The sequence below is a fragment of the Podarcis erhardii genome, assembly GCF_964252035.2.
Source record: "Podarcis erhardii genome assembly, chromosome: 3".
Taxonomy (NCBI): Eukaryota; Metazoa; Chordata; class Lepidosauria; order Squamata; family Lacertidae; genus Podarcis; species Podarcis erhardii.
Genome location: NC_138507.1, coordinates 33986870 through 33997997, shown reverse-complemented (window position 1 = coordinate 33997997; position 11128 = coordinate 33986870). Strand labels below are relative to the sequence as shown.

The window sequence follows — 11128 nt, the reverse complement described above, 5'->3', positions numbered from 1 at the left end:
GCTCCCATCTTTCAGTCCCAGCTCCTGCCCACCTAGCAGTTTGAAAGCACCCCTAAGTGCAAGTAGATAAATAGGTACCGCTTTATAGCGGGAAGGTAAACGGCGTTTCCGTGTGCTGCACTGGTGCTGGCTCGCCAGAGCAACTTCGTCACGCTGGCCACGTGACCTGGAAGTGTCTGCGGACAGCGCTGGCTCCCGGCATCTTAAGTGAGATGAGCGCACAACCCTAGAGTCGGACACGACTGGCCCGTACGGGCAGGGGTACCTTTACCTTTACCTAACAAATAAATAGTGCACCTTTTAAGAAAACCAAGTGCTAGTTTCCAAATTCCACAAGAAAGAGTCCCCATTTTCAAGTCTGGAGGAGTTAACAAGTTTAGTCATATGCCCCACTTGAGTGTGAAAATAAGAAGTGGCTCATCACAGGAAGCCTTTTAAATTTTTTGCTATCTTGCCACTTCCTGATTCTTTCTGACGCCCAGGGAGAGCCAAAATATCTGCAGAGTAACTACACAAAGTAGTAGCTGGACACAACAGGGAAGTTTCCCCTTTGCAGTTTGTACATCTGTATTTTCAGAGCATCTTTATCTGTGAAACGCATTTCTACTTGGCTGAATGTTGGGAGCTCAATGGGTTGAAAACTAAAGATAGATAGATAGATGATAGATAGATAGATAGATGCGCGCCCGATGCTTTGAGAAGTCTGAGAATCCATCTGCCGTGCAGCTACAAAGCTGTAGGATGCATTCTTTGCCAGAACCATGGCTTTGTGAATGCTTTATCAGCCATGCTCATAACAAAGATGACTCTTGCCTGCTTTGCTTGCTTGTGAAAACATACCGTTAGCATTCTTTTGCAATGACACAACTGATTCTGCGGATGAATTTTGCAGCAAAAAGAAAAGAAAAAGCCCTAGCTCCTTTTGATTTTCACCTTAAAACCTAACTGCAAAGTAATTAACTTCACAGCAGTTGCCATTTGGCAAAGCAATGCCGTGTATAGAATGAAATATTCATTAATAATTGACTCTACAAAAACTGTAGTTATACTATGTTCAGCCAATTTAATAGCTCACAGCTATAAGGATGTAGAGGGTAAAGATCTTTGTGTGACACCGCCCCCAACCCCTGGAAAAAAAAAAGCACTTTCAGTCTGTTCGGCTTTGAGAGTTGGGTTTTGTGCAAAAGTGCTGAAGTAAAATTTGAAAGACTCTTCTACAATGAAGACATAAAAGGGTGAATATGGGAAATGGAGCCAGAGGCTGCTGGGATTTTTTTTTTTACACACATCACTACTTACCTCTGAAGAGAAGATGATTGATAATATTCTCCAAATCCAAGTAATTTATTTTTACTTTGAAGGTGTACATTGAGAACAGTCAGTGAGAAATCAAATTCTAGCAGGTCTGGATGGGTGGGTGTGGAAGAATGCATTATAAGTAACAAAATCTGATAGCATCCTATGATGGAATATCCAATTAAGCAATTCTAACTGTGCATCGAATCAAGGCCTTTGTTTCTGCAGTAAAGCTCAGGTCTTATCCTTTTACTGTTGTCTCTCCACAGGGCTCTCTAATTGAATTTACTCTTTCTTAACGAGAAGCAAATTTAATGCTCTTTACAATGCCTGGTTGATCGTGATGCGGCTGCCCATTCTCTCCACCCCCACTCCCGCCCCTCCCAGTTTGCATGCATCAAAACCTGCTAAGTGATTTTTGTCTGAATGCAAAGGCAAAGCTCAAAGGAGTTCCTGTCTAGCATCCTACCTTTCATCTGCAAAATGTCTCAAAATACTTTTTTTTGTGCAGAAAAGGAAACAAAAAACGGAGGAGGATGTTTCCTTCCAAGGTGATGATTTGCCACTGTGCCTTCGCAGCTTTGATGGCTATGGTGCCAACGTCAACTGCTTCCTCCGGGGGGGGGGGGGCAAGGAAAAACTCAGGTGTCGATTTTTATTTATTTTTATTTTCAGTGATGATAGCATGTGAGAACCAAAGGATGAAAACACCTAATTGGAAAAACAAATAAAAGGAAACTGGCGGAGTATGGCTTCAGTAAAACAGCTGGAATGTTCACATATTCATCTGCCTTGTTCCCAAGAAACAAAGCAATGCTTTTATTTATCACTAAAAACCATGCATAAAAATATAATAACTACTATTTTTGGTCAGCCATCTGTATCCTGATACCCCCACCCAGGTCCCTCCAGATGTTTTGGGTTACAACTCCCATCGGCCACTATGAGCAGGCCCAATGGTCAAGGGTGGTGGTGGTTGGAATCCCAAACATCTGGAAGGTTGGAGAGGTAGCTCTCCTTGTGAGGGCACCAACATGGCATCCTCCAAACATTGTGGACTATCATTGTCATGGATTGCCTGGGGCTGTTGGATGTTACAGTTCACAACATCTGGAAAGGACTCCATTAGCTACCCCTGCTCCAGTCGGTTATCCATACTCTTCCCACAGTTGCCTGCCCTTTCACAAGATCATCATTCTCCTTTCTATGACCATCCTGTGACCAGAAATCATGCTATATTCAACATAAAGCAAATCATAATGGCAAGTGGGAGAAAGCTGGCTAGGTCCTCCTAGGTCCTAGGTCCTCCATTACTGAAAGTAATGAGGCACAGATAGGAAGCTCCTTTAAAAAGGGGGGGGGCGCACAGCAATTTTTAATCAAGTTATGTTGTTCTTTAACCCACAATTTTATACCTAAAAGGTAAAGGGACCCCTGACCGTTAGGTCCAGTCGTGACCGACTCTGGAGTTGCGGCGCTCATCTTGCTTTATTGGCCGAGGGAGCCGGCATACAGCTTCCGGGTCATGTGGCCAGCATGACTAAGCCACTTCTGGCGAACCAGAGCAGCGCACGGAAACGCTGTTTACCTTCCTGCCGGAGCGGTACCTATTTATCTACTTGCACTTTGACATGCTTTCAAACTGCTAGGTTGGCAGGAGCAGGGACCGAGCAACGGGAGCTCACCCTGTGGCAGGGATTCGAACCACCGACCTTCTGATCGGCAAGCCCTAGGCTCTGTGGTTTAACCCACAGCACCACCCTCATCCCAATTTTATACCTACTACATGCTTAATCAAAGGTCACTTCCACACCATACAATTGAAGTGTATTAACCATCTTTTTCCTCTCCAAAGAATCTTGGCAACAGTAGTTTACGCTTCGCAGATCTACAACTCCCAGCACCTTAACAAACTACAGTTCCCAGCATTCTTTGGAGGAAGTCATGTGTTTAAAACATATGGTGTGTATGTGACAAAGTTACATGAATCAGGAGTATACAGCAGTTTAATGAAAAACACATGTGTTAATTCATCCTTAGGCAAATCCAAATGGGTTATATTTCTCCACAGGCATGAGGAGAAACACACACACACATTTTAACAAACAACAATGAAAATGCAGTATCTGACAGCGAAAGCATAAACATCAATTTCAGCAGTACAAAGCATTTTCATATAACTTTGGAGCCATATAAATACCTACATGGCTGGTTAGTTCTCCAGTATTAAATATAAATGTACAGAATCATCTACAATTCAAATCTCATGGGAGAAAGCCTATGAATGAAAGAAACCATCCAGAGACGGAGGGGGGGGGAGAAAGCCTTTGATTTCAACAAAGCATTACAAATAACTTGGGGGCAGAAATGACCCTCTGGAATTTTTAAAGAATACAGGCAGGTGGGCTAGAGTGGTTCACCAAACCCATAAAGTATGACCAATTATCTCACATAGTATCCTTTCAGGGTTGAAGAAGATAGGGAACTTCAGGGTGCCAGTGCCTACAGGCTATGCTGTTAACAGGGCAAAATACAAAAAAGGTGATACTCCAACATCAGGTCCAGCCACCAAGGTCGTTTACGGTTTAAAATCTTCACACAAACAAATGGTACAAAATATTCAGGCTAACTCCAGAATTGATGGCTCTGATCCCTGGCCTGGGTTTGTTCTCTTCCACCTTTCCTCAGAGAAGTTTCAGGGAAGATGGGTGAGGAACTGCCCCTACAGTTCTCTCAGACCACTGATGGTCCCTTTACAAGTTGATTGTTATTTATGGACACTTCCATAAATAAGAATTTGAAAAACAAATACAGAGGCTTTGTGTGTCCGAGATCAAGACATGTGGCCACATTCGGCCAAGTATGATGAGCTGTTCACTTTTTTTTTTTTTTTTTTGTAAATGTCACTATGGTCATTACTGACCAGCAATTAAATCTCGCCACACAATGAGGCAATCAAAAGAGCTTACCTAGTGTGCATCCACTTCAGAAAATAGCTGGATACTGAACCAAAGTGGGCCACTTTGGAAGTACCCAGACTTGCTCCAAAATGAAGTGGGATTTGTCCAAAGTGGTCCAAAACAAAGCAAGCTGCTCCAAAGCATCATGGACATTTTGGAAGGGTATTTGTATCCTTCCACTCAGTTCTCCTGACTGATCCAGCCCCTCACTGGCTGCCAAATGTACAAATGAGCAGGTGTGTCTGTGATGGACTACCTGTTGGCAGCAGGCAGCAGAAGGTCCCCAAACAGGGTGTTTGCACGGCAGGGAGGTTGTTTTGCTGAGTTGGCCTGGCATCTTCTGAATTCCAAGCTGTCACATAATGGCATTGGGCCCGATCTGGGTCTGAATGATGCACCTGCCCTGTCCCACACCTTTCGCCACAGCTGCCACGAGCAGCAGGGCTGCAGATGCAGCAGTGGCACCACCAAACCCTGCCCCTACTTGCATTTAAGTTCAGTGTTGAATATTTTGTTGGTCTGTGTCTCAATGAATAATAGTGTAATATAGAGCTATTCTGTATATTGGTCCAAGTACTACTTTAGTGCACACTTCCAAATTTTTATAAATAAAATGTTGTCTACTCCATCAAGAACGCAGCAGGAATGTGAAACTCGTGCTGTGGATTGGGGTGTGTGGGTGGTTGTGTGGGTGTGTGGGTGTGGATGGAATTAGATACTCATTGATCCACATTACAGTCAAGGAGGGGCCATACAAAGCTTCAGAAAAGTGAACCAAGGCCCCACTTTAGATGTGAAGTCTAATCCAAAGTGTTTGGAATCAAGCATCTCCTTGTCTGTAACACTAAATCACTTTCTAAAGCAATAAGTAAATAAATTCTGTCCACACTCATATCACATATCCTGTGCTATGGGCAGTTCATGTACCTGGGAACCAGACAGGTCTGTTGTCCAGTTATAACACCTGAAGGCCCCACATGCCAATCAGCTGTGCAAAGTTTTGTTTAGTAATCAAAGCAGGAGTTACTCCAAAGGGGGGGGGGACAACAACAGGAAGTCAACACAGCTTTTCAGCGGCACTTGACATGAATAGCTGAAAGGAACCCGCAACAGGAAGAATCTGTTCAAAGTAGTGTTGAACAAAGCCAAAAGGAAAGGCGATGATTCAAATTCTAATGTGACCTTGTCACAAGAGTAAGCATTTTTGCAATGAAATCACCCCAAATGGAGATTTAGGATCATTTCCTTATCAGCATGTTGCCTGACCTTCCTTTTGGCTGGTTTCTGACTATTCGTGCATGAAGTCAAATGCGACTAAAGCCATTACAAAGCACTGAGACTGCACTGCCTGGCTCATTAGCTAAAATTGCAACCCAGCCACTACAAAAGCCTATCCAGCAGCTCAGATCCAAGAGGGGGACCTTTTTAACAACAAAAGGAATTGACTTGGCTAAATAGTGAAATAATACTTACTCAGCATTGGCCAAAAAAGGGGCTGTTTCTGGCATGAGTCGTCTTTTTTTTTTTTTTTTTAAATATTACGGTTCATAATTCTCCTTTGTGGAACCTAAGCCATCTGAGTAAATTATCCTTCTGAGGAATTCTGCATGATAATTATTTGATAGGATATCAAAGATCTGGAATAAAGGAAGATCACACTTTAAGCGACTTCTTTTCTGAAACCTTTCAAAGACTTCAGTGACCTTTTATCTCAGCATTCTTACCGCTGTCAAGGTTTGATCTTACAGTCACTGCAAGCAAAGTTCCCTCGGTTTCACAGAGATGTCATTGTCAATACATCAATCTTATGCCCACTCACCTGGGAGCAGGCGCCATTGAACTCAACAGCAGTAGACATGGGTAGGGTTACAACCAGATGTCTGGCTGACATCTGGAGAGATTGTGGAAACCAACAACATTTTCTAAATGGAAAGAGATGGAGCAAAAGTTAGTTGACTGAGAGAAAATAAATAAAGTAAACTAAAACATAGCTTCACACCTACCAACCAGGACTGGCCCAGAGGAGATACTGAGTGCATTCCTTAGCTATACAAATCTCTTGGGTAGCAAACCACTTTGGGGAAGAAGCAGAAGCAGATTGGCCGTTCATCAGCTGGGTTGATATTTACCAGGGAAATGAAGGTTATTTCTCTTTGAGTCCGTTTCAGTCCCCCAACCTGGAATTAGTGTCCATTTCCCTAATATAAGAAAGCTTTGCAATGGAGAATCAATACTTTGCAACAAAGCAGCTCAGACTGAGAGTTTATAATGGAAGCTGGAGGTTTCCTTCCTGGTTCTCTGCAGGGCCTTGATAAAGGCAGGTGCTTACATGTGCCTCTCCCATGTTCCGAATAGCTGCACATGCAGCAACTGGGCATTTCACTGGTGGCCCTGAAGCTTCTGTGTAGCTCACCATCCCTTCAGTTCCTGTGGTCCTGGAGGTGATGGGAGAGACAGGGGGACGTGTCAGACAGGAATCCAGGTAATATGTAAGGAGACCTCTGATTCTGCAGGAGAGATTGTGATTATGAGGACACCTTTCCTTTAAGTAGCTCAAGGTGGCATCCATAGTTATCCTCCTCCTCCTTCTCCATATATTATCATCAAAACAACCCTGTGAGCTATGTTAGGTTAAGAGACAGTGACTAGCCCAAGGTTAGCCAGTAAGTCTCATGGCTGAGTGAGGATGCAAACCCTGGTTTCCCAGGTCCCAGTCCAACACTCTAAACACTACACTAAACTGGCTATTCAGAGCTGCTGGCACAGTGGAGATCTTCTCCAAAGAATCCCCTGGTTCCATATCTGGGCATGGCTGAACCCTGACAAGCAGATGCCTGAAACAGGGACTATTCTGCTTTGAGCCTCAATATTTAGAACAGTCTCATCAGGAAGGACCTCTTGGCCTAACTGCTGCTTGCTTTCAGATTGGCGATTAATAATGTTTTGTTTCAGTGAGACTTTGCAGAAATTTCTTTAAAAGTTGATTTCATGCTGCTTCTGCCTTTAAGCAGGAATTCTAATATGTTTGCATCAATGTGCATTGTCTTATCTTTCTGGGTTGTAAACTGCCATTAATCTTTTGTATAAAGTTAGGATATGCATTTTGACAGATAAATAAATACATATTTGGAAGAAGGCGTCTTCTGAGCCTCAAAAAGATTCAAATATATAGTGCAATTCTCTAAGTGCAAGTTGAAAACCCAAGTTGAAGTTATCAGACATCTAGTCTCTTTCAGAACCTCTGATGTCCAGTTTCGCTATCAAGCCACAATTTCAGCTGGGCTTCAACTGATCAAACCTATTTGGAATGCCAAGCTTCAACCATGGAATATGTGATATAGAATATATGTGTGGGAAACATATATAATTATTATATTGGAAAGTGAACCTTTGAACAAATGCAGAACTCGTTTTCTCTCACCACTGTATATCCATATATAAACTTGGGAAGCTGCCTAAACCTTTTCCATACCTAAAATATTGTTGACGCCGACTACAGGGTTTCAGACAGGAAATTTTTCTTAGCCATTATCTTGAGATGCCTGGGGCTGAATGTGGAACCCATTTTTTCATGAAAAGCATATGCTCTGGCTCTGCGCTACAGTCCATCTCTGCACTGGAAATATGCATGTGGGATTAGAGGCAATTAGATTCATGTCAGGAACTGTGACATGTGTTATGTACTGAAGTTCTCATCCTGGGCCAGCAGGGGGATACTGTAGATAGTTTTCACTCAGGTCCACATATGCAAATAAGGGATTGAAAATGACGTTCAGAAAATGGTTACTGTTGCATTCTAGTGGAGCTCTGTATAAGCAGGCTGGCTGAACCCTTCAGTTCAGTTCTGTTCTGGCCTGTGAATAAAAACAAGAGCTGTTTGAAGAATCGCTGTGTTGTCTGATATGTTCACCCACAACTTAACAACATGCAAGAAATGCAATCCTTGTGCCATGTGCCAGGGGCGGGCAGGAAGAGAAGTGAGCAGAGCAAAGGACATAAATGTTACAGTAGGGTAGTTTCTACACATGCCCCAGTCTATTCCTCCACCCACAGAAGCAGGAAGAATTATCAGAGTTCCAGGGCACATTCATTCCAGATTGGCAAAAACACTCCAGGAGGACGAGGAGCAGGGCCTGTGGGGGTGTGACTTGTGGAGAACGGACGTGGCCTGGGGACAGATCTGAGGTTCAGATAGTGGGGTCTGGAGGGCCACATCTCCCCACCAGATGTGAGATTCCCCATCCCTGCGGTAGAGCATTCTCACAACATTGGGTGAGTTAAATCTGTGCATGACTAAAGCTATGCTGCAATAGTAAACCTCCAGTTCTACACAGGCTTACATACCTTCCTCATGGAGTGTTTCCTGCACATCAGTATGTTCAAGGTTGAGACCTCCCATCTGATTTCGCCCTTAGTTTCAAATAAATATGTCTCTGCAGGCTGCTGCAGCTCCCTTTTATTCAAGCAAAATACAGCCCAGTGCCAACACCTTTCCAAAGTTTCAAAGCAAATTATATATATATATATATATATATATATATATATATATATAGTATTTTTAAAACACCTTTTCACTTGAGCGGTTGCTGGGAACAAATGTCGGCTCCCAGCATGCAGGCTGGATGGTAAAATGACAAGGCCCAGGGTGCTGATTTACTGTTCTCACAGCCATCTTTTCCAACTGATTTATGGCAGTGCAGTGGAAAAGCCTTTGTAAGAAGTCAATTCACCTTAACAAGTAAAAATCACCCATCTGCCAGTTGATAAAGTGAGAATGAGCAGGGGAAAGGAAGAGCCTTAAGTTGTTATTGTTTTAAAGGCTAATATAGGGACATCTGAAAGGTTACGTTCTGTGGTCTGTACTAGATGTATCCCATCACATTACTTTAGTCAACCCAAAACTCTAATTGACTTAAATGAAGCCTGCATTTCAGGTAAGCTGCCAGATAATTCACTCTCAGCAAATACAAACTGCCTTTCAAAATTTCACATATTTCCCTTTTGTGAGAACCTTGGTTCCCCTCCAGATACTGAGCACGAGGAGATCAGAGCAGAAGTACTGTACGGGTCATATAAAAAATGCCAACTTTAAGAATGTCAGGCTGCTGTAGAATCCACAAGATGCAGCAAATTGTACTGTATTGTTGTTGGCATCCGTCTGTCTCGGGAGATGATGGAGCAGTGTGCCTTTTGGGGTAAATTTAATCTGTTGGAGAGTTATAGTACCTGCTCTGACTGTAGAGACTGATATGGGAGAGACATGTTTTGTTGCAGCTGGGGCAGATGAAGGCATCCAGTTATGCTGCTGCAGATACACCGGGGCGTTTATTCTCTCTGCACTCCTTCGCAGCAGTCATTTCTCCTCTGGTAATGTATCATATAGCCACAAGGAAATAAGCTGTGCTTTCCTTAGCAAAACAACAACAATCACAGAATAAACAAAAATAAGGGTAAAATGCTCAATAAGAAGTTACAAACATAGCAATAGATATTTAATATTCAATAAAATCCAAACTACAAACACATATTTATAAAGCATTCCTACACTCTATTTATAAAGCACATGCCAATTGAAAACAGGTGCTCCTTGGCCAGACTTGTTTCAGCTTTTAGCCTTCATCAGTGGCCAAGTATAGATGATCTACTACAAAATTAATAAAAGTAATAATGGTTAGTACCTCTGATAGGGGGGAAACTATCTATAAATCTGTAAATTACTGTATGATAGTAACACCCGCCCTTAGGCTTTTGAGTAATAAATTCCTAACTATGCCATGAATGAAACTCATCCAGATGCAGGGTTCTATCAATCCCACACAAGAAATAAAAATACACATTCTTGAATTACAGAGATAATATATAATGTTTTGCTCTACATCCAGGTATGTCTGCCAGTAGTTCCAGTGTTTAAGTATGGCTCCCTGTATTGGGCCATTATACCTGTCAAAAGTCAATGGCACCAACTTCCAAGGTTCTCACTGTTCCCCACCCCTTAGGTTTAAACTATTTTTCCGTTCCATCCTCCTAACCTTATACATGGTTTCAAAATTCTTCTTCTAGGGTATTGACAGGTCTGAAGTTGTCCAAATATAATTTTAGACAGTTTAGCAAAATTGAATATTCCCAAACGATCAGCCTAAGTAGGAATTGCAATACTTTCATATGTCTTATGAAGGAGGAAAGGGGAATATAAAAATGAAGGCTTTTCCCAATGTCTTAAACAACTGATGTTAAAATGTCATTGCATGATGAGGCTGGCGCCCTACAGTGATTGACTAGGGCAGCATTCGAAGGGGTCAACAAGCCTGCTGCCACAGGAGATAAAAAGTGCAACATATGAAAATGACCAAAGACCACTGAGATATTATTTAAAGTTCCATTCACAGAAGTCTCTGTCTGATTTCATCAAGGGCATGCATTAAACTAGTAGGGTTTTTTCACCTGTTAATTTTCACTGAAAATAAGTTTTCCATTCTGACATTGGAGGGGGGAGAGGTATATACTTCAAATGTTTTTACAATGTATTTTCCCCCCATTGTGCGCTGCAGGAAAGTCTTATGTGGAGCTGACTGTCAGTTCCCTAGCAGCCTTCTTGTTTTATGAGGTCTGTGCCATAAATATCCCACAAATGTAGAAAGAGTATCCCCTCTTCTGTAGGATTAGTTCACAGACAGGCCTTGCTAGGCTACAGTTCAGCTTTTCCATGATAACCATTGGATTTATGGCCTAGTCCTCTTCTCAGGTCACATCCACACATACGTTTAAAGCACATTTAACACACATTCAAAAGTACATGCCTTTCTACAAAAAATGCTGGTAACTGTGGTTTGTTAAGGGTATTGGGAATTCTAGTTCCATGAGGGGTTAATGGC

At 42.4% G+C, this 11128-nt stretch overlaps 1 long non-coding RNA gene across 2 annotated transcripts in view; it reads right to left on the bottom strand.

Moving 5' to 3' along the window:
• Positions 1-335: 335 nt before the first annotated feature.
• The window catches only part of LOC309339379, a 64472-nt gene continuing 53679 nt past the window's right edge, over positions 336-11128 (bottom strand). For both annotated transcript variants that reach the window (XR_014155266.1, XR_014155267.1), the window contains 4 exons: positions 9483-9664; positions 6076-6178; positions 5730-5893; positions 336-2007 (listed from right to left, as the gene is read on the bottom strand). This is a non-coding gene — a long non-coding RNA (uncharacterized lncRNA). The remainder of the gene's footprint in view (positions 2008-5729; positions 5894-6075; positions 6179-9482; positions 9665-11128) is intronic.